The 24368-nt window shown below is 27.6% G+C and overlaps 2 long non-coding RNA genes across 2 annotated transcripts in view; one reads left to right on the forward strand and one right to left on the reverse strand.

The window, feature by feature from the left end:
• The window catches only part of LOC123271484, a 26111-nt gene extending 24456 nt beyond the window's left edge, over positions 1-1655 (forward strand). Inside the window, exon 4 of the long non-coding RNA XR_006510885.1 lies at positions 1451-1655. This is a non-coding gene — a long non-coding RNA (uncharacterized LOC123271484). The remainder of the gene's footprint in view (positions 1-1450) is intronic.
• LOC123271483 overlaps positions 1-7162 on the reverse strand; it is a 14213-nt gene extending 7051 nt beyond the window's left edge. Inside the window, exon 1 of the long non-coding RNA XR_006510884.1 lies at positions 6280-7162. This is a non-coding gene — a long non-coding RNA (uncharacterized LOC123271483). The remainder of the gene's footprint in view (positions 1-6279) is intronic.
• Between the last annotated feature and the right edge of the window lie 17206 nt (positions 7163-24368).

Here is a 24368-nt window from a genome sequence, read left to right on the forward strand (position 1 = left end):
TAATAAATAAATAAATATAAAATAATAAATAACGATTTAAAGAGATTTACGATGAATTATTTATACTACATTACACTTAACTACAGTGTATCGAAAGGAATGACCGTGAAAAGTTAATATAAAACACTTTCACTTGAAGGAGAAACAAGTAGAGAGAGAATGAAAGAAATAAAATGAAATTTTAAAAATGAAAGAGAAATTCAACTCAAAGTGCTCTTTACTTTTAGTTATTCTATTCATTCATTCATTCATTCATTATTATTATTATTATTATTATTATTATTATTATTATTAACAAAATTAAAAAAAAAAATTTTTTAACTTAATGCTTAGCCGTTGATTTGGCAACCACCAGTTTGCCAAATTGACTCTGAACATTGACACTATAGCTTCTTATAAGAAACGACAACACCGAATTGAAATCTAAAGTAGTCGATTGGTATTCACGATAAGACGCTTAAGACAAACTCGAACCTGCCGATCGATAGCACTCCGAACGTGCTCTATAAGCTTTATAGAGTCAAGACCTTCTTTGTACATTGTTTAAAATTCGACTTCCGTCTATCAAAAAAATATTCCTTTTATTTATCAGTTTATCATTATTAATTTAATACTCATATCAATATTATTGCTCAACTTTTCTTTTTATTTTATCCTTTGCATTTTAATTTTTTTTACTACCTGCATGCTCATTTTTTAAAACAGGTTTCTTCAGGATTAATACTCCAGTGAAGTTTAAATTTTGTTTAAATTTTTTTCACTCGAAAATTAAATGTTTTTCTTTTTCATCACTTCTTTAAAAAACAATGGTAATAATAGAAATAATAACAACGATAAAAATAATAATAATAATAATAATAACACCATGAAATAGAAAAAGGGAAAAGAATGAAGAAAGTTGATTGGCATGCAGGTCACACTGTTGTCCTAGGTCACGCGTGATCCTTTCTATATATAATATATATTATTATTTTTTCTCACTTTTATTTTCTTTTCACTCTCAATTGATGTTATACTATTATATATACAGTAAAAGGTTTGTTTATATCCAACGGAACTCTGCTTAAAATATTTTAATTAAAAACCTTAGATCATCCTTGTATCTACTAAAGTAATTTTTTTTTATATATTTATTTAAAATTGTATTATTTCTTACTCATTAATTGCTAAATAAATTTTTTCATCCCTTTAATGCATGTTCATTTCTTCGTCTGACTTACTTGTTATTTTATTTCAAATAATTGCACACAAAGTATACTTTAAAATATATGTTGCAAATAATTATAGTCTTGAAATGAAATGGGTCTACATATGCACGAACTGCAATAAAACTGCTTACTTATGCATTTTTCTTCTTCAGTCTTTTTAAACTGCATGGAAATATCATTGTTGTAAATAATAATATTTTATAAAAAAGTTTGGAAAATTCAAAAGATGACATAATAGATAGATAGATAGATAGATAATAAATTTTATTTGATCCTGGAGTTCTAAGCTCCTTCAGGACCATCAACAATACATAAAGTTAATTGTTTACAAGTATACATTTGATACAGTATTTGCAATAAAATTTTAAAGACCGACATTAATTAATAACTATCATGTTAAATTATAAGATCAATGGTAATTATATTGCTTGCAAGAAGAAATTAAAACAAGCCTGTTTAAAATTTTCAAAGGTGTCAATTTCTGTAATATCTGCCGGTAATGAATTCCAAATTTTTATGCCGTGAAGTAGGAAAGAATTTTCATAGACAGCAGAATTACTTCTTGGCAAATGCAGATAGTCATTCCTGACGTCGCCTCTCCTTAATGTAATCGATAATAATGAAATAAGAAATGTGAAAATAGTTGCCGAAGTCAAGCGAAAAAATTTTTCGATCGTAAAGCACTCTCTGATGCTTCGCATTATGAGTCGTGCAAAATTTTAAATCAATATCACAAAATTAGCTAATTCATTAATTATCTGGTATTCTAATAAAATAATTATAAAAAATAAAGTGAGTTCAATGGCTACTAAGTTATACCAAGTATGTATAGATATATAAAGCTTGAGAAGTAAGGTTTGACAAATGAGTATTATGTAAAGTAATCGATGACCATAAAATGATCTGTATTATTGATTACATAAAGATAATATTGATGAGGAGTTATTAATAAAATTGATGGCTATTTTTATCTCATGGACTCTTTTATATAAATGAGAAGAGGGCGTGATGGGCTACCGACTACCGAACAATTTTATAAGTTTATGATCAAATCAACCATCACATTTTATCGTGTTCGATCTAAGATAAATTTTTCCTGACATTTTTATAGGCCTTGAAAATAAAAAATGTGGTTTAAGCGCCTACCAAAAATTTTCAATCAACTTTTCACTTTTTTATATCTTTTATCTGTAATATCGATATCATTTCAATATTCATTTACAAAAGTCAACAATATTCCTGTCTTTTTTATTTTATCAATTTAAATCAGAACGAAATTTTTGATTTTTTTTTTATTAAAATTATTATTAGTAGCAGCAATAGTTATTACGTTCAAAATTGATAATTATTTAACTTTTAACAATAGTTTAATAACATGAAATCCTTCTCAATCCTTTCAATTTGATATTTATTTTATTGAAAATTTTAATCACAATATCTTAGCAAAAACTTTTAGTTTTTTTAGTGATTTTATTAAATTAATAATAAAAGTTATAATGAAAATTCACTGAAAAGTACAAAATTTCGGATATGTAAATCGATCATCATAAAGATCCAGGTTCGATTCCTGGCTTGGTTCAACCCTAATATTTTTTCATAGTATCATTCTTGTATTTTTCACTAAATTTACATTATGCCTTTAATTGTCAATTTAATAAAATCATCAAAAATAGCAAAAATTATTGCTAAAATGTTTTAAACAAAAATTTCAATTGTTAATAAAAATAACATAAAACTAAAGGACTGGGAAGGCTTTAATAATAAAAAATTAATGTTATAAAATTATGACCATCATTAAAAAAAAAAAAAAAAAAATAATAACTAAAGAAGTAAAGTTGAATAAATTGCAAGAGAGTATAAAAGCATAGTAGAGGATCTCCGAATCGACAGTACAGTGAGAAAGAGTCAAAAAATGAGGATGTTGATTAAAGTGTAAGTGAGAGAGGACCAATGCCGAAAAGTTTGTGTGGTGTCAATGAACTCGGCCATGTGAGGAGTCTCAAGTAAACGGAGGTTGCTCTCGAGCCAGAGCTTGCTCAGCTACTCGTATCGCATCGGTGCTGGTTGGTGCCTTCTGCCTTGTGCCTTGTGCCTTCTGCCAGCACAGCTCTACTCGGTACGGCTTTACCTCCTCATTGCTGCCCACTATATCGGGGTCTTGTCTTTCCCATGGAAGCGAGACTAATTCCGTGCCTCCTTTACGAGAGCGCCAACGACAACGAGTCAACGACGACGATCAACTCTGATTGCTCAAGATCATCTCTAACTATTAAGCTACTACTCTCTTTATGCTATACTCTTTACTATCAATTTTTTTTCTCTTTCTTCTATCTTTCGACTCTCTATTATTCTCTATCACTGTGCACTGCATCATCCTCTCTTTACTTGTATTACTGAGACTCTAACTATACCACTCATCTCCTCATCTCCTCATCTTCAGATCTCCTCATCTCCATCTCTCGGTATTATTCTTATTTATATTTTTACTCATCGACATTGTCGTTATTACAAACTACATCCTTTTTTACTTAAACATTTATTTTTATCATTATTGTTATTGTTGTAATCTTATGCCGGATAAGTTAATGCTTTATTTCATTTTTTAAGCCCCGTTTTTAGTATACCCATTAAATTACTCTCTTTATATTCATATTATTTTTATTTTATGGTAAAAATAACTAACGTTTAAGGTCAAACTTGATTTTTAATCAAAATTTGCAAAAAATGTTTTTTGGTAAGTCTTGTAATTTTTTTTTTTTTCATTTTTTATATTGAAGAATTTTTTCAATCAAAAACAAAATTAATTTACAATTACCAGTTTATTTATGAGATATTTCTAAAAAGAATTATCACAAGTTACAATTTTTTTTGGGATATGATTATAAGTTGCTTTTTTTTTTTTTTTGAGCTTACCACAAAATCTTTTAATTTATCCCATTTTAAAGAACAGTAACTGCAAATTTATTTGTTGCATTTTTTATAACTATACGTAGGCAATCTGAAATTTTTTCTTAATAAATTTTTAATTTACATGAATATCTTCTTTATATGATTTTATCAATTTAAAATGTTTTTTTATGAGAAAACTTTTTCAAAATCTTCGAAACGTTAGTTACTGTGTTTTGCATGAAAACAGCCGGATTATTTAAATAATTAAATAGATTTAATTTATTATAAATTAAAAATTTTCCAAATTTACGTTCAGCTTCTTTTATTTTAAAAAAAAATTTGTTAAATTTTGGTATTCAAAAGTTAATTCAAATCTAATTTTTTTCTTACTTTATTAAGAATTATTCGACAAATTTAATTTTGTCCTAAAAATTTTGTCTTCATGAAATTTTAATTTTAAATGAAATTTAATAAAAAAAAAATAAATCTTACATGAAATTCATATAATTTATAGATTATGGATTATAAAGTCAAATCTAAAAATTTTTTTGACTAACACAATAACCAAAAAATCAAAATCTTCAAAAATCTTTTTTACAGTCATTAGTTAAAAATACAGTCAAGTAATTAACATAAAAAAAACAATACTTGTCTGGTGGCTTGTATAAGTATTGAACAATCTCTGAATAGTTACTTTGTAAAAGAAATATAATTGAGGTTTAATTGTAATTAAATAACAAGTTTTGTTGGCCGGTTAAATTAGCATGAAAATTTACATTTCCGGAGTCCTGTGAGGTCATGGACTAAAAGTAAAGCTTGCATTTTAATAGACTAAGTGAAAAATTACATCACATACGAGCAGTCGGGTTTTTTTTATTAACATCTACACACTTTACATCCCAACTATCAAGTCTTGGCATTTGAATTACATATTACATATAGGTATACGTATATACATATATGCAGTCACGCGATAACTGATGGCGCCTTGACATCGTGACAGAACATCCAAATGTTTGATTTTAATCTGGTACTTGTGAATTTTTGCTCACTAAAATTACTTGTTCTCAGGACGTTAAAATTAAATTACTCGTTTTTCGTTTTATGAGATAGAATGTACGAATCCAGTTTTGATACAATGCAAAAAATTCGTTATTTTCAGCTTTCTATTTATAACTTTTTTTATTGTTCATTCATTATTGTCGATATTTTATTTGTTGAACCATCAAATTTTTATTTTTATTAATGTCGTTTTCTTGAATTTTTAATTTAATTATTTTTTATTAAAAGTTTAAAATAACCTCAACAAAAAAATTTTATCATTTTTCAAATAACAATACGAAAATTATTTAGATTTTTCTGTGCAAAATTTTAAATAAAATTTGTTTCGAAAAGACTACAAAATTTAACAATTTAATAATTATTTGTACAATCGTTTAAAAAGTGAAAGTTATTTTATGTTTGCCATATAATCCTAACATTCATTATTTGTCAAGTGACATTGATTAAAATAGACTTATCCCCAAAAATATTGACCCATAACCGTAAAAAAATTTGAATTTTATCTATAATCCTTAATTAATGTTTAAATTTTACAGATTAAAAAAATTTATTTACTTATAAAATTATTAAGTGTATCAAGCTATTTTTATACATTTCTAAACGCAAATTTACCGCGAACATGTGATCTTACAGAACAATTTAAAATTTTAAATGTAAATCTTTGTTATCCATATTCCTTAACCAATTTCTATAACTATAGTTTTCGTTATCAGTCTTAAAATTCCGGAATAATTTATTTCTTGAATGTGATTGATGTTTTTCTAGTGTTTTTTTTTTATTGAAAATAATAAAATAAACTTTCCAATTTTTTAACTTTTAACCTATTCATTTCCCTAAAAATTAAACAAATTAATTATATCAGTTGAACCCAAAAAATTTTACCAATTTCTTTCCTACATTTAAAAAAACTCAGATAACTTTTCCATCAATTTTTAAAATTAAACCCGAAGACTCAAAAATTTTTCGCGATAAAATTTTCGATAATAATTGACATGAAAAAACTGACACAAAAATTTTTCAAGCAATTTCTAACATTTCCATTAATTACACATTTAAAACCTAAATATTTGCAAATTTTATCTTAAAAATCGATAATAATAATAATACAAAAAAAACTCACCTTAAAAACAGCAAAATAACTGATGGTGTCTGCCCTTGCGGATATGAATGCTCCAGCCCCATCTCCTTAAATTCGTCGAAGAAACTTCTTCTCGGCCTCTGAGAACGTTTATCACCATTTGAATGTTTCCTACCAGTGACGACATCACTATCAGTGCACCTGCCACACGGGAACTTGGTACTCGGTATATAATATTTTTTACTTTATTTATTTACGTCTACTCTTGTCGACTGTCTCCAGGACTTGTTCCTTTTTCTTTTTTTCTACTACCATACTACTTATTCTTATTCTTATTCTTCTTCTTCTTCTTCTTCTCCTCACCTTCCTCTTCCTCCTCAATATTGCCCGGTAGGATCGAGCACCTCAGCCATGTCGTGACCTTGACTCACGTCTTCCGCAGTCTCACCTCAACTTTGCAGATAAGAATTAGCCTCAGTACTCCCCCGTGGGGTCCAGTTTCCCCATCAACGTCAACATTGTTAAATGATTTTTGTCTACTAATTAGTATTAATTCTGACCTTTTATTCTACTTGCAAATTTCTGTCAACTATTAATTAATAATTAACAATTACAATTTGGTCAGTAGAGTCCAGTCGGGTCCAGAACATTAGCCATCGTACGTTTTTTAACTGACACTTTTTTCAATTAAAAATTTATTATTATTATTATTTTTAATTATTAGTACAATCCAGTAGGATCCAGAATGTTTTCCATTTTGTAAATAAATATTTATCACTTTTTTCTAGAATGAAATAAATAAAATGAGAGCTTAACTCGACGAACTATCGAACTATCGGATGAAATATAATTATTAGTTAACTATTAACTATTTATTTAAATATATTTAAGAGTGATAGTCGTGGTACGCGCGTGACCGTGCCCCACAGAGCTCTGACAGCTCACGGCGAGTGGCCTCGCTTTAAGTCGAGAGCTACCCCCACTCGGTTGCATCGCTCGAATCCTATTGGATGAGGCTGCCGGTTACTGTCTGCTCAATTTAAGGATTATCAAAGAATAGAGCTTTTGGGTATGGTATCATATGTACAAACATATGTCTGTGATATACACATGTGTTAATGTGTGTGGAAGAGTTGGAGTTTTGGCTGATGAGGCTGCCCGGTGACTACTTCGCTGATAAATGTAAGATATTGTAATTGGGGATGGGGAGTGTGTCACTGGTGGGTGCATTCCATTACTTGTATACACTGTTTTATGTTATTCATGGTGTTTATAGATTGTAATTTTAGTAGTTTTAATCAACAGATATTTAATCTACACAGAAAAAAATTTATTTTTTGCGATTTTTGAGATGAAATTTTAATTTTGAGACAACTGTGACTTATTATCAATTTGATATAATATCGTTATAATTTTATTATAAAAATGTAAAAAAAAGAAAAAAAGAGCCAGCGGAATTTCATGAACTTTTTTTTTTATACCTTAAACGTAGTTAGTAGATTATATACGGAAGTTTATTTACGTATAAAACTAATGAGGCGAAATATTTTATAGAATTTTATGATATTGGAATCAACAGACATCTAATAATTTTTGGGATTTTTTTAACAAATCAATTATTTTGAAGAAGAAAAATATATTTTTATAAATTAACACTTAATTGCTATTAAATTTTTTTCTGATTTGAAATTTAGTATTTGAGTATCTCAAATTAGTATTTGAGGTATAAAAAAAAAATTCACGAAATTTGACTTTTTTTTTTTTTTTTTTTTTTTTTTAATAATTTTATACCAAATTCGTTATAAAGTCATATTCAAGAACATAGTTTAGTTATCTGACAGTTAAAAAAAAATTTTTTTAACAATTAAATTGTCAGAAAAAAAAATTTTTTTTCTAATTTCGCACATAAAAAAATTAATAAATACTATGAATGTAATTATTCAAAAATATTTTATTTGTATTCATTCTTAAATTTTAAGCAAAAAATATACAGGTGTCTAACGATTTCAGCATTCAATTTTTACAGAATTATTTTGTCACAATTATAGACGTGGTTAATTCTTAAAAAAATTTTCGTAGAATTTTTGAAAAATTTTATAAGCTATAATTTTTACATTGTAAGTACTGAAAAGTATGTACTGGTTGGTAAAGAGCTGAAGTGTATTGGTTGGCTTAGTATTGCAAGCCGTGAGCGGTCATTGATGAGTAGCGGATGACCTATTATTTATAAGTACAAATATAAATACTTTGATGGTTTAGTTGTTATGCTGAATATTTACAGGGGAGCTGGTGCATAACTTGTGCATAAGTTGCGTAACATTAACGGCAATTATTTTTGCTTGAGTGTTGGTTTTGAGAATTGTTTATGATTTGAAGATTCTAGGCGGTAATAGGTAGGCACGAAACAAAGAATATTTAGGTAAAATAGAGGAAATTTAACGCTATAAATTAAAACCACATAGGCAGAAAAATCTCTAAATTATCATTTTAACAAAATAGAGTATTAAGAGAAAAAAAATTCTTGAATCAAGATAAAAAATTATTAAATCAAAATTATCTTCAAAATATAATTTTTCCGTTTTTAAAATATTTTTCTTTAATCAACTTATTATTATTTTGTAAAAAATAATACTTTCTTATTACTAAACATAAATTTTGGATCAAACTTGATAAACCAATAGCTTCAAAACATTTTTTTTGTTTGTCAATTTATAAAAAAAAAAATATCCAAATAACGTCAGGAATCAAGTTTTAAAAATTAAATATTCCTTCACTTTCCACAACTTTGAATTATTATGTTTAAATTAATTCAACCACACATAATACCTGAATTTAATTAACCGATGACGTTTGCTGTTGACGTATCCAATAAAAACTAATGCATTGATTTAATAACAAACTTATGTATAATATATAATTGTATCTTTGAAATTACAGTTATTTAATCTGTAAAGATCGATGATAAAGTAAACAAAATTATAAGTATAAGAATTCTCTATAATGATATCCGGAAAGAACTAATTATTATTGAGAAAGTCTTAAACTTTCATTCAAGTATAAACACGTTGTCGTAGTAAGTTTAAAAAATAGAATAATACTTACAACTAGTAAACATTTTTTTATCCTCACGTCGGAGAAGAGAAGTGAAACATTCACTTCCTCGAAAGTTTATGAAAGTTTGCGTCAGACAGGTATCATCGATTATTTTTCCGTGGAAAATTTAATTATTGCTAGCGAAAAAATCATCCGGAAAACGAAACAAGTTTTAGGTAAGAGTACACTCTGAAAAACTAAGGCCCATGTACTGGTAAAGTATTTCTTTTTGCCCAAAATCGAAATGTAGAAATACGTGTGACCTGCAGCATTAAACACGATGGTCTAATAAAATCTTTCACGGTTAAGGTTGAAAATAAATTAACCTTAAAAAAACGAGGGTTTAATTTTTCTGACTTACAAATTTCTTTTTTCATGTTAAGTTTTATTGCCAATAAATTAAAGATTATTTTGAAACTGTTGTATACATAATTGTTGCTCTAATGTTATGAATTTTCAATTTGAGCTACTACATTTTATTCATTTTTTTTTTTTTTTTAGTTGTATATTTTAAACATAAACATTTTTGTTGTAATTGCATGTTTATGTCGGTGCTATTATTAATGAGTGACTCATGCAGGTACAAAACTTTCGAGAAACATTATTTCACGCAATAAATAGTTTTTTTGCTTACTGTTCGCTATTCGCTATTCGCTATGCTGAAATAAATCAATTTAATTGATGGATTATAAAAGTAGCACGATGATTCGCAGATATTGTATGCGCTAGTAAGAATTTTCCACGTCAGCTAAACTTTCTATGATGAGTCAATCATATGTACTATGTGTACTAGTGAAGTTTAAGAACATTTTCGCGGTGATTCAAGAGATAAAATGAGGATTTAACATCTGTGATGATACTAATGGTGATGTTATAAGATAAATATTCCAAAATAAAAATAAAATGATTTTTAGTTTGTGTGGGTGAACAAATTGTAAATCGTAGTTTTACGTGAAATTAATTAAAGTTAATAATTGTGATTGATTCAGTAAATTGGATCAAAAAAATTTTTTTCTACATTTTTGAGAAACATTGTGAAATTTTGAACATTCTGTATTAATTTTATAACATTAATACAACTTTACAAGATTTAAAGATTGAAAACTTCTAAAAAGACTTTTTTTTTTATTTTTTACCATATAATTGGCATATTTTCTCAAAACAAAAATGTAACCTCTATAAAAAATGCCACTGAAATAAAAACTACTAGCTTTAAGAGAAATATTCTTGATCGAAAAATAGTTATTTTCGATACGTATACGCAAAGGCAGGGATTTTGACGGCTTGAAGTGACGTCACGAGTTTGAGGCTATGGCGCATTCTTATCAAGACCGAGTTATTTATCCGGACGAGCGTAGCGAGCACTACCTTTGAGCATAAAGTATCGAACATAATTTTTTGTCATATCAGTTGTGAAAGTTGGGTTTGAAAGAACCGTGAAAAATGTCTTATCATTGTTTATTTTATTTAAAGTAATTGCCATAGTAGTTAAATTAGGTGGAGTTGATGTTTTTGTTAATAGTTCACTCATTTTTATTAACAGGCGAGACCATCTTTTTCTCGCTTTGCTCTCACGGAGTTCAACGGAACTATCTCTGTCGTACTCTCAACAGCAGAGCAATTGCAGTTTCGATTGGTTTCACGAAACGAATGAAATTTTTGAAAAAAAAAAACGCTTTGTGGTGAAATAGTTTATTAAATTATCTATTATCTCTAAAAACGTTTTTTCAAAATTTCCATTCGTTTCGCTAAGCCGATTGAAACTGCAATCACTGGTCTCGGCTGTTAATAACTTTATAATTTAAACACAAAGCCTGTCACACGAGATTAAATAGCGACGGATTAAATCTACGTATATGTTGAAGTCGTTTACAAGATTCGACTATAGCGTATTTTAGCAGCCGTGCATAAATGTAGAGACAGGTAGAGAGAGAGAGAAGTTACTTTTCGATACTAGTACGAGGTAAATTAGCTAAATTATAGAGTGTCAGAAATCGTATTCTTTGCGCCCTCTGTGTGTTGCTTGAAAATCCAACTTTCACGGTTGATATGTCAAAAAATACTTTTTCAGTAAATTCATTGTCTTGATATAAGAATTTTTTTTCTAAAACTCTTTTTTTAGTGAAGAGAAATTTTACATTTTTTATCATGATAAAATACCCTTTATGAAATACAATCAAAATCTTCGTCGAAAAATACTATTCTTCAAAACTTATAATAATTTCATTTTCCTTTAATAATTTTATATCTTTTTATTAAGAACAAGTTTCTTCGTTCAAAATACACTTGAATGAAGCTACTTAATTTCATACTATCTTCATCAGGTACGCTGATAAAAAAATTAACTTTATTCAAGAAAAAATCGTAAATTAATTTTAACTCAAAATAATGAAATTCTTTAAAAAGATGTTTGTGGTTTAATATTTATTTTTTTAATGATGTTGATTCTTTTATCATTGTACAATAAAATTTTTCAATTAAGAATTTTATATTCTCGGTTAACGATCAAGTTTACTCATTACAAAAAAACAAATTTGTACTTGAACCCATCTTGAAAGGTATTTGTGATTTATTTTTGTGAATGCACAAAGTAAGAAAAAATTCGAGTATTTTTGGAATTTAAAAAGAAGCCGGTGATTTCTTGAATGAATATTTCCTTTTATCTTAATATTTCCTGAATATTTTTTGAGGCCGCCATTTTGTTAATTAAAAAAAAAAAAAAACTTCAATCAGGGACTAGATTATCTATTAATAAAACTAATTTTTTCGTCCGATGGATTTTAGATGAATCTCGAAGGATTTGTGATGATTACCACAAAGAACTTCTGTTGGAACTCGATCAACACAAACGGCCATAACTTTTGAAATTATGAACATTTTTTTTTTTAATTTTTGTGAAGGCAAGTCGAAACATTATGTAATAATGCCATACTATTACTTTTATAAAATAAGATGATTTACTGGCAAAAAAAAATTATTGAAAATTCTCATTTTTTCATGTCTCCGACTACCCCTAATCCCTTAATCTTCAAGAAAAAAATTTTTAGGTGAAACATAGGTTATCTAATTTGAAAATGGTAAAAGTTTCATTAAATTGGTTACATTCTTGAATAGCGAAGTTTTTTTTCTTCAAGTTTTACTTTCTTTATTCAATAGGTAATTTCATGAATGAATTCAAACTGAACATCTCGAAATGAGAATGAAATTTTAGAAAGAATATTTTTCTTGAATCAAATAATTTTTTTTACCATGTACTGAAAAATACACTTACTTTACAGATTTATTTATCTATTTATTAATTTATTTAATAGTGAATTCTAAGAAATAGTGAAGTGGAAAAAAAAAATTAAATATCGATAATAGAAAAAGACAAAGAAGTTTTCTCTGAAAAAATTCAAAATCTTTAAACTTGATCCACTACTAAAGAAAACAAAGAACATTGAATCACTTATTCATTAGATTGAATTTATCATCTAATATACATGCAATGTCCAACTATACATTTCTATATATTTATAGAAGATGTAGATATTGTAGACGACAAACCGGAGTTGAGTGTCTAGTGACTAGATTCTAGTATCTAGTTTCTGCACACTGCAAAAAGGATAATAAGGATACTGTTCACATCTTGACTATGCTTATATTGTTTCAAAGTGTCTTTATTTATCGAGCTCTTGTGTATTACACTGTAAAAAAAAACTGGTGTGAGTCCATGCGGTGTACGGTGTTAAAAATTCCGTTGTTAAATTCAACACCGAAATCGGTGTAGCAGTAACACCGGTCGCGGTGTAAATATTTTTTTTCGGTGTTAAATCGGTGTTATAAATTTTCCGGTGTTGATAATATTTTAACTAACACAATTTTTATAATTAAATTTTTTATATTTAATAATTAAAGATAAATAATCAAAAAAAGTTAATATTTAATTTAGAAAGTTTAAAATAATAAAATATTAAGTAGATAAAAATATTTGATTACAATAAATACACTGTAACAAATTTCGATGTAAAAATGGACCCAGAACACTTTATACGGCCGTGTAGTGTGAAATAATGTTGTGAAATTCTCTCGGTGTAAATTTTCGATCCGTGTTACTTTAACACCATTATTAAAGGACAATTTTAGGACATCATATAGATAATCGGAAATTCTAAAATAGTGGATTTTAGTAATTATTTAATAACTTTTAAGTATTTTTTTTAAGATTTTCGGAATACTTCTAAGATAATTTTAGAATCAATGCAATTTATTTGAAACAATTTAGTTGAAATTTTGTCTTTAAATTTTATGTGGAACCTTTTTTGAATAATCTTAAAACATTTTTTTAACTATTTGAGAACAAATTTTTAACACATTCAAGACATTTTTTGGATATTTTTGAGACAATTTTGGAATATTTCTTGGACAGTTGTAGAGTGTTTTTACAACAAATTTGAAACATTTTTAGAATAATTTTGAACGTTTTTAAAATAATTTTCATAGAGATAATTTATTTTTGCACAGCTGTAGATTTGTCATGTTTAAAACATCCATTATACTGTGAGAAACATCACGGTTACGATAAAAATAATTATTATATTGTCCCTAAACATTTAATATTGTAAATACTATTTAACTTGTTGTATAATATTTATTAAATCGATTTCTGCGTAATTTTATAAATTGAAAATTCTTAAATAAATGTTACTTGTCTCATTTTGATAAATATTGAATATTAATTGTGTTTTATGTATCATGTAATATTCATACTCCGGTACGGTGTAAATTTATTTTACTGTTACACCGGTATTACACCGATATTACACTGGTTTAACACCGGATTTTTAACACCGCAAAAGAGCACCGCTACATCGGTGTTAATACACAGGTGTTACATAGCGGTGTTAAAATGAGTTCATTTTAACACCGCTTTTTTTACAGTGTATGTATTTATTTCTATTGTAAAATATGTTTCAATACTTAACTTCATTTTTTCCGCTTCGGGGTTGTGTAAAATTTCGAATTACTCTGACTTGTAGCTGCTGATGTACAAGAATTTAATGTACAAAAAGGACAATAGGTATATAGATGGGATATATAAGACATGATATAAGGTGGTCCGGAGCAGTCTCATCGAACATCTAGTTTTTGGCCAACTTATTGTATTTCGGTGAATGAACCCAGGATTATTTTGGCCTTGAAAGATCCTCTAGTTTAGAGTGTCTAGACCTTAGGCCTAGAATCAGGAATTTTTTGGGATATAATTTACGTCTGACTGATGGTTAAAATACGACGATGAGCACGCTCGAAAAAAAAATTATATCGAACAAAAAAAAATGCTATGCCAGATAAAGAATATTCTTTTTTGAATTTTTGTAACAGATACATCCATATATTTATTTATTATACATTTCATTAAAAATTGAATTAATTATTCAGCAATAAATTCAGTTTGACAATTGATTAATTAAATTAAAAGAACAATAAAGATTACAAGATAATTTGAGCTAAATAATTTAGTTTAGTTCAAATAAGAGTGAAAAATATTTTTGATTTTCCGATTAGTAAAACCAAAAAAAGAAATAAAGAATTAAAGGTTTTTTTTCTAAAAATAAAAAAAAAAAAAAAAGTTATTTTAAGTATCCGACGGTTTGATTAAAATAATTATTTATTTTATTTAGGCTTTAACTCAATTTTGACATGCGCTTACCTTGACGGTCGGCAGTTTGGTTCTGGTCCACGGTTTTGCTTTTCTTTTTTTGATGTTTAGTGTTGTAATTCTCAATACCTAGAAATCATTGATTTTAAATAAATTTGATTCTTTTTTTTTTGAATGTAATAATTTTAAAGGTTTAACTTTTGGTATTTTACACCGAAAATTATTGAACATCAAGTTTTTTAATAAGAAAAATCATTGCAATGAATTTGAATTGCTTATTGGAATGTGTTTAAAAGAAGGCCTTATTTGACAACCGAAATGGAAGTAGAATTCTAAATTATTAATTTGTAAAATTAATACAAACTATCATTAAAGGGGCAAAAATTATCTTAATATAAAATTGAGTTGAAATGTATGTGGCATTAATTTATTCGTGATGTGATGGGTCAAATATATCATAAGCATAAAAATATATGTAATTCTATACGTAAAGTCAGGTGCGCGCACATTAAATTTAGTTGTAAAATGATAAGTAAAATTTTGTTAAAAAATTGGTTACCGTAAAATTACTGAAGAACTCCTGTAAAAATTTTTCCAATATCGTCACATCAAGCTAGGGTAGAAGTACCGTTTGTGGCCAGTGTACCTTTTTTGGCCACTTTATTTTCAAATTATTGTATAAATATTTCTATAAGCGCAACTTTATGAATTTAATTCGTATAAATGTACTAATTCATAAATTCTATAAAAATTCTACTTGAATAGTTAAATTTTTTACAAATTAACTAAAATATCAAGTGGCCAAAAATGGTCCTAAGATGGCCAAAACCGGTATTTCTACCCTATATATAGAGTAGAAGTACCGTTTGTGGCCACTGTACCGTTTATGGCCATTTACCCGTGCAAAAAAAAATCTGATTCAAAATGAATTTCAGATTGAAATTCATATTTTGACACAAATATGAATTAGTTTATTAAAGTTCTGAAGCAGAATCTAAAGTTCTACATACGTGCTAATTTCTATCTACAAATCAATTTCAAAATTGGATTGATCTCGAAACTAATTCATATTTGTGTCAAATTATGAATTTCAATCTGAAATTCATTTTGAATCAGATTTTTTTTGCACGGGTATTGTTCAAATAAACGATAGAAATGAATTTATATTAATAAACCATTACAAACTCAATTTGTTTTAATATTATAAATTTTTTAAAACTCCACAAAAATATGGTTTTAATATTATAATTTTTATAAGAAAAAATTCAACTATCTATTTCATTGGAATTTCAAAAAATATTTGAGACTGAAGTTGAGCATGAGAAAAAAAAATCAAAATCTACAAAAGTGGTTAAGCAAAAAATAATTTAGTAGTTGATTGAGCTAGAAACCAACATCAGATAAGCCCCTTAGAAATGTATAATAATACTTTTTTACTTTATGACTTAACATCTCAAACGTAAATTTCTCGTAAGAAGACAATTCAGCGATCATGTGCCCTCTGATATAAATTTCCAATACTGCTTTTGGTTGATAAATTTTATATAAACACATATATAGAACCATATTAAGTCATAAAAGGATTTCACAATTCATATCACGCCAGAAATTTTTTAATTTACCCAGATATTGTCTGGTTGGAAAATTGGCCATATCAAGCCACATATAAGCATATCAGACTATATCTGACTTGTTGAATTATTTCATGATTCCTTTTCCGTAAAAAAATTTTTTGATATTGCCTGATATGTTCATAATACAATCTTTCACATCCCTTGATATAAAAATTACCCATATCAGGCCATATTCGACTTGGTATACCCATATCTGACCCAATATGGTCACATACGCTCATACAGTAGCGCTCAAAAGTATTTTGACAACATTATGAATTATTTTTTTTCAACAATGTCAAAATACTTTGGAGCCACCATTTTCCTAATATTTTAGAAATTAAACTTTCTTTTGTTCGAATAAGGACGACTTTGACACTATTCTATAGATTATTCAAAAGCTGTTAAAAAAATAAATAAATAATTATTGTGTTTCATATTTATTTTTAATTAAACCATTAAATATATTTGTCAAAATACTTTTGAGCGCTACTGTATATAATTTTTTAATCAAAAGTAGACAGTAAAAAATATTGCGTCAAAAATTTTTATGTTAAATATTCAACATTTTTTTGTGATGACTTAAGGAGAATAAGTGTTGGTCAGAAGATTTTTTCCCTGGAATTTTGAGTATCTTGAATATTTTCAATCCAAAAGAAAAAAAAAAAAGCAAGTCCATAAAAAATAATCTAAATAGATAAAAATCACAGTAAATTATATCTCAAGTCTCGCAAAATATAAATAGCTTATAAGTTATAAGATTATCCTCATAAAACAAAAAGTCAGATACAAAGTTGTAACAACTTAAAGCATCAGCTGTTGATGATGCTTACATTAAAGATACTTATAGCAGTCGTTCCTGTTGTATATATGATCTCTTAGGTCTCGGATCGCCCTTACCTCGATATACCATGTACTTCCGCGGAAAGGAGACACGCCGGCTCCAGCGTTTAGCTGGAGCAGGAGCAGCAGCAGCAGAGTATAAGATCGATATATAATACAAATAAAGCACACGGTGGCTTCCTCGTTCTCTTTTATTGTACATATGAGTATACGTATACATGTATATGGTGAATGCAAGTGCATATAATAGTACACAGTGATATGAGTACGAGATGAGAGTTAACACACAGTACGTGTATTAGTAAACAAGTAAGTAAGTAAGCAAGCGAATAAACGACCAAGACGAACAGATATAGTACGTATGTACGTAACAGCCCCGGTAATAGAATCCTCGTTAGATCTGTGTGCGTACTTACACTCACATTTATATTATACTTGTATTAATCGTAGTGTTTGTAAAGTTTGTAGTTTGTCGCTCTACTCGTATCTTCCCCGCGCACGCCGGATGACTACGACGCCGTGTTACTGGGATAAAAGGTGAACGGACTCGATCTGATCGTGTATCGTGTATTATATATAAAAGAGCTAGTATATAGTATAGCATATATAAGAGTTCCCTGCCCGCGCTTATTCACTATCCATCCGTTCAACTCACTCAGCGCCCACCGTTTACATAGTATATCTCTCTAACGTATCTATAATTCATCTCCCCGATTTTAAGGGTTGTTAACTGAGATACGCTTTATTATTATTTATCACCTTGTTTTGTTGGCGACACTTTTGGTGATAGAGCAAATTATTGATAATTATTAATGACTGAAAATATTATTAGAAGATTTTTTAATTATAATTGTTTGAAAATAAAAAGTAGAAATTTCAAGAACAATTTTCATTGATTAAAAATTTTTTATTGAATCAATAATATGATTTGGTCATAAAGAAAACTTTCTTCTATCTAATTTTCATTTAATTTATACAGAAATTTTTCGAATTTCGTTTAGCACAAAATTGTTTCATTTTAAATCGATAAAATTTCAAAGAATAATTTTTTTGTCATTGAAAAAAAAAATTCTATAATATTTTAACTACCATGAAACTTTTAAATTTGTCCTTATTTTAAATAAAAAAAAAAAATTAAATGTGTGATGAAATAAATTTTCCTATTCCAGGGACTTTTAATCATTATTTCTTATTGAGATTTAAGATAAAAAATTTTATTTCTGTAAGTTATGTGGTAAGTTAAAATGAAAAGCTTGTGGTCTATAGATCACTGTGATTTTTTATTATACTTTTTATTGATTTTTAGTTAAAAGAAATCGGGTTGGCCTTTTGATCTTAAAAATGGACCCCGGAAACCGGAAAAATGGGAGCGTAGAATTTGAGATTGTAAAGGAAAGATATACCAAGGAAAACTTTTATTATTTTCAAGGTTTTTAGCCTTATTTTTATGGTTTTTTAATCTTGATTATTTATGTACTGTGATCTACATTTAATTCTGCGTCGTAAAAGAAAATTTTCTCACCATGTCGCTTTAATCTTCAAATTTTAACGTAACTATTGTTTGATCGTACGTAAAATCATTGAAAAAGAATACATTTTGACAGTGTTATTTGATTCATAGTCAAAGTGTAGAATAATACAATTAAAATATATTGTAACGTTAATAAGATATGTATGTGAAGATACAAAAGTAGATGAGTAGATGAATTTTATTATTGAAAGATTCTATACAGATAAATAAATCCCTATTATATATAAAATATGGCCTGTTACGTAAATTAGATAGGTATGTACTGACTGTACGTAAGTACTATGAGCGTCTTCTCTCTTGCACCATCGTCTATCCATTTAACTAAGACTTGTGTCTAGTCTCTAAGCCTGGTATCTAGTCTCTAGTTTCTAGCTAGCATGTATACATGAACATTTTATACATATATAGAATAGAAACTAGCGCCTATATCTACCAATAGAAGTTAAATAAAATTAAAGACATCCGAAGAATGCTGTAAAACGTTTTTAAAATATTATCTGCTTAACTGTTTTAATAAACCTCTAATCATACTTAGATTATAATCATTATTATTTCATTTTATTCGAGCATTAGTTCCGTCTTATAGTATTTCAATTTTAATGACTTTGAATTCATGTCATTTAAATATTTTTCAAATTATTAAAAACCTATGGAAAAATTTTTTGATGTGGTCTAATATGTCGATATATAATTTTTAGTAGTTCCTGCCATAATCTGATGTAAAAATTGGCCATATTAGACCATATATTAGGTATTGGCTAGGTGCACGATGGTGCTGCTCTCATTTTTCATGCTTTTCCTATGTTAAATCAAACGGAGTGATTTAGTTCCAGTGGCCGCCATTAGCGTTAAATCATGCTGTTTTCATAAGATTTACACGTAAAAGTGGTAATCAGCGCCAGCCCTCCCCACACGGAAAAAAAAATTTCGTTCTGGTAACCTAACTGTAGAGTTACCACAACTATACACAGTTTACTATTCGTTATAGAGTTATAGTAACATAATGTTATTTAGTTCTGATAACTCAATGTTGTTGAGCTCTCAGAGCTCTACGGGATTGTTCTCAGAGCCAAACGGTATAGTTGGGAGCGCCCTACGTTGCGCAGTAGTGGAGTGCGCTGACATATTTCATAACCTTCTAAAATGACAAACAGAATTATTTTGTTACTCATCCATATTATTAAAAATATATGAGGACAATTAAGTTTCCAGTTTATTTATTTAAGGAAATAGGTTTTTTTTTTTTGTCAAATTGAATTTCGTTAGAACAGTTTTGTATTTGTGGTTTTTCAAGGTTCATTTGCAGTGACTGTTAATTAAATTTATTAGTTGAATATATTGTGATAAGTAATAAGTTATCGGAATACATTCAAAAGACCCCATTTAACACAAAATAAAATTTGTTTTCGTTTATTTATTTTTTCTTGTGCATATACGGTAGTGATTTTATGTCCAATATTTATTAATATAATCAAGAAAATAAGATAATTTTGTGACGACCATATTTTTTTTTACAAATCATTTTTATTTGTAATATAAGTTCTATTATTATTTTATTTCTATTATAATACTATTCTTATTTGTCATATACAATTATTGTTGGAAATATAAATTCGTTCTGTCGCATTTATTTATTAAATTATCAATGCTAAATTGTAAAAAAAATTATTAATCAGACTGCCAAAAATTTGTTATAGTCTTAGAACGATCCTGTGGAGTTGTGAGAAGTAAATAACGTTTAGCTCTCAGAGCTCAACGATGTAGAGTTGCAGGAGCCAAACGGTATTGTTACCATAAGAAAACGTTAACCTACTGGAACTTTTTACAACTAACTAACTACTATAGAGTTCCTATAGCAAAATTTTTTTCTCCGTGCACCATATACTTCGCACCCTGCCAATACTAGCTGTTACTTGCCTGTTCCGCTGGGCACTTTATAGAATTGCATTTTTAGATCTACAGTTGAAATTTAATTAGAGTATTGTTTTGACTTGCACAGATTCCCAATTCTATCAAATTGGCATGCACCTTTTATCCATGTAATTATTCTAGCGAATATTCATTAAAACTTTCAATGTGCAATCATTATAATATTCTCGTGTCTTTTTTACAAAAATGAATAATAATTGATATGAAAAAAAAATTGAAAAGCATTGAAAGTTTCAGTTAAAGAAATTGCAGGTCTCACAAGTGAGGAAATCTGCCTAGTATATAAACATAACCAATAGAATTCAAAAATTTATTTTAAACAAATGACAATCGAATAGAATAAATTTAGTTATAATAAAAATTCATTATTTCTAAGTCAAAAAATATAGATTCCAGATAAGTAATCACCAACGTATCATATACTAAAACCTGCTTCTCCGAAACACGCATCTTATGGTATAAGTATTATTCCGATTGGTTCAGTAGTTTTCGCAGTATAATCGAACAAAAAAACCGGATCTCCATTTATTAGTATAGATTCGACCATATCTAGATTAATATATCTTGATATATTCATATTAGGCTTGATATGCCCACCTTAACTCCTTTTTCGACCAAAGATAGTACTTCAAATCTCCGACAGAAGTCGCATGGTTGCCGAATCGTTTCCTTTCTAGAAAGTTAACTGTCAGGTATATAGTTCTAGAATAAAAATCATTGTTTTTAACTCTAATGTGTTAAATTATAAATTACAACGAATGAGATTTTTTCAAAAATTTTCACCTATAAATAACAAAGACATTATATTATTCTACACAGTAAAAAATTTTTCGTCATTGTGTAGAATGTTAAAGTTTGTGTGTTGAATATTACACTCTAGTGTGTAGAATTTAACATCCTAGTGTGTTAAATCATTAAATCAACACATGAGAATGTTAAATTCTATACACTAGAGTGTAATATTCAACACACAAATTTTAACACTTTACAGAATAACAAAAAATTTTTTACTGTATAAAAACTACATCTTAAATAAATATAATTAATAAAATACGTTGAAGCCAAACGGCCAGGAAGTATCAAAACATAATTAAAATTTTATATATGTAACATAACATGTAGATACAAACCAATATAATCAATAGAGAGATTCTTGAAACTGAAACATTGTTTCTAACTCTCCTAAAGAGCTTATCTGAGACTTACTTCAGTTCAGTAAGCTGCTAAAAAAATTTTTGATTAATAAAACATATTAATTGACGTACCTATTTTTGGATATACAGTAGCGCTCAAAAGTATTTTGAAAAATACATTTAATGGTTTAATTAAAAATAAATATGAAACATAATAATCATTTATTTATTTTTTTTAACAGCTTTTGAATAATCTACAAAATAGTGTCAAAATGGTCCTTGTTCATGACAAAAGAAAGTTTAATTTTTAAAATATTAGGAAAATGGTGGTTCCAAAGTATTTTGACATTGTTGAAAAAAACTAACGCATAATGTTGTCAAAATACTTTTGAGCGCTATTGCATATGTAAATTTTTTTACGGAAATATGATTTTACTTTTACCATAACTTGAATCTATCAATCTATCTATCAATTATGATAATAATGCTTCTAAGTTGCGTAAATATAAAAAAATCATGACTAGAATAACCACAATGTCTACAAAAATGAGGAGGCGGAAAAAGTGTGAGCCATTCTCTGATAAACCATGAAAGGTGACGCGACTATTGTCCGTAAAAAAGGGTGAAAAAAAAAAAGAACAGAAATAAAATTGTTATGAAAAATGATAGAAATTAGAATATACATATACAAAATGTCCATGTACGCAAAATAATATTGTAATTACCTTGACCTAAACAATCGACAGTGAGATCTTTAGCTCATCACAAGCTTATCGTCACGAGGATCTGAAATCCATAATGAGACAGTAAATTAAAAAGTAAAATAAAGTAAAAATGAAACTAATGTCTTGTCTTACATCTTACATCTTACATCTTACGTATCATGTATATTCCAGTAGTCTGCATGCATGTAACTTGTCCGTCATTGCGGATATTATATTGTAATTTATGGGAATTACTATCGATTTTGCACCTTCGATTTTTATTTATTTTATTAACTATTTATCTCATACTATTCGTACTGGTTGGTATATGTATAGTTACCAAAGTAACTAACTCGTTAATCATGAATTAATTTAAATTTCACGAATGACTGAGTAAGACGTATGAGAGTGAGTGAATGAGCATATATATGAGCTAAGTGAATTAAGAATATATCGGGTATTTAGTTACGTATAAACATGATGATTGCGATAGGTCGGCTACAACTAAACAACTTACGTTGCTTTATTATTCAAGGACTCATTATTACTATTATCTTACTGGATTATTATTATTGATATTTTTTTATTTTTTATTTTTATGCATACCAATATTATTATCGTTATTATTATGATTATCAATATCACCATTATTATCATTATGAATATCAGTATCATGATTGTTTTTGTAATAATTATTAAAACTTATTAAATAAATGTCATGGAAAGAGCGGCACTGACATGTATTATGTATACGTTATTAATAATTGCTATCAATTAATTATAATTTAATAAAGGTGAATGATAATGATGATTGAATCGTTTACAGTAATATATTTCATCAAAATATAAATATTAATTGGAATAGTAATTGCTGAAAAATGATAAGCAAAAAAATATTTAATACTCTGTTACTTTTTGTGGATGACTGTCAGTGAGCAGTGGAAGCGGCGTAATGTAAGAGTATATGGTATTGCTGTGAGAGAAAGACAACAGACGCGGAATTGAGTTGAGAGACGAGAGTAGCCTCTAGGTCGGACGTTCACCCTGTCGACAATTCCATACCACGCTACACTCTTTACTTTACTTACTTGGACTCCGTGATGATGCTGAATGCTGGATGCTGAACGATCAGTAAAACGAGTACATACCAGTATCTGAGACTGGTTAAAAAAAATCCACCGAATATTGAATCTTTTTTATTTTTTACTCAATTTACATATTTGTTATATTTAAATATTATATTTTAGTTGTTAGACACATATTATTAGATCTATAGAAACTCGCGGCCGAACATCTTTTAAACGGTCGGCTCTTATCCTACTATTCGTTTTAAAATATTCTTTTTATTCATACATTTAAAATGTTTAAAGAGTGATAAACAATTACTTCGAAATAAATTTATATTAGAAGTTTGAAATTTTTATTCTTTTTTTCTATAATACAGCATTAGACTCAAAATTAATTAATGGTCAATTATATATAATTAATTCAGCTGTAGTGTATTTATTTATAAAATTAATCAATATTTATAAACCTTAACAACCGTAGGAATAATATTTAAGTAATGATAAAAATGAAATAAATAAAAAAGTAACTATAAAAACACCTCCGGGCTATTGTGTGCCGCGCAAAGAATTAAGAGTATCA

This window comes from Cotesia glomerata, linkage group LG9, assembly GCF_020080835.1.
Source record: "Cotesia glomerata isolate CgM1 linkage group LG9, MPM_Cglom_v2.3, whole genome shotgun sequence".
NCBI classification, from domain to species: Eukaryota; Metazoa; Arthropoda; class Insecta; order Hymenoptera; family Braconidae; genus Cotesia; species Cotesia glomerata.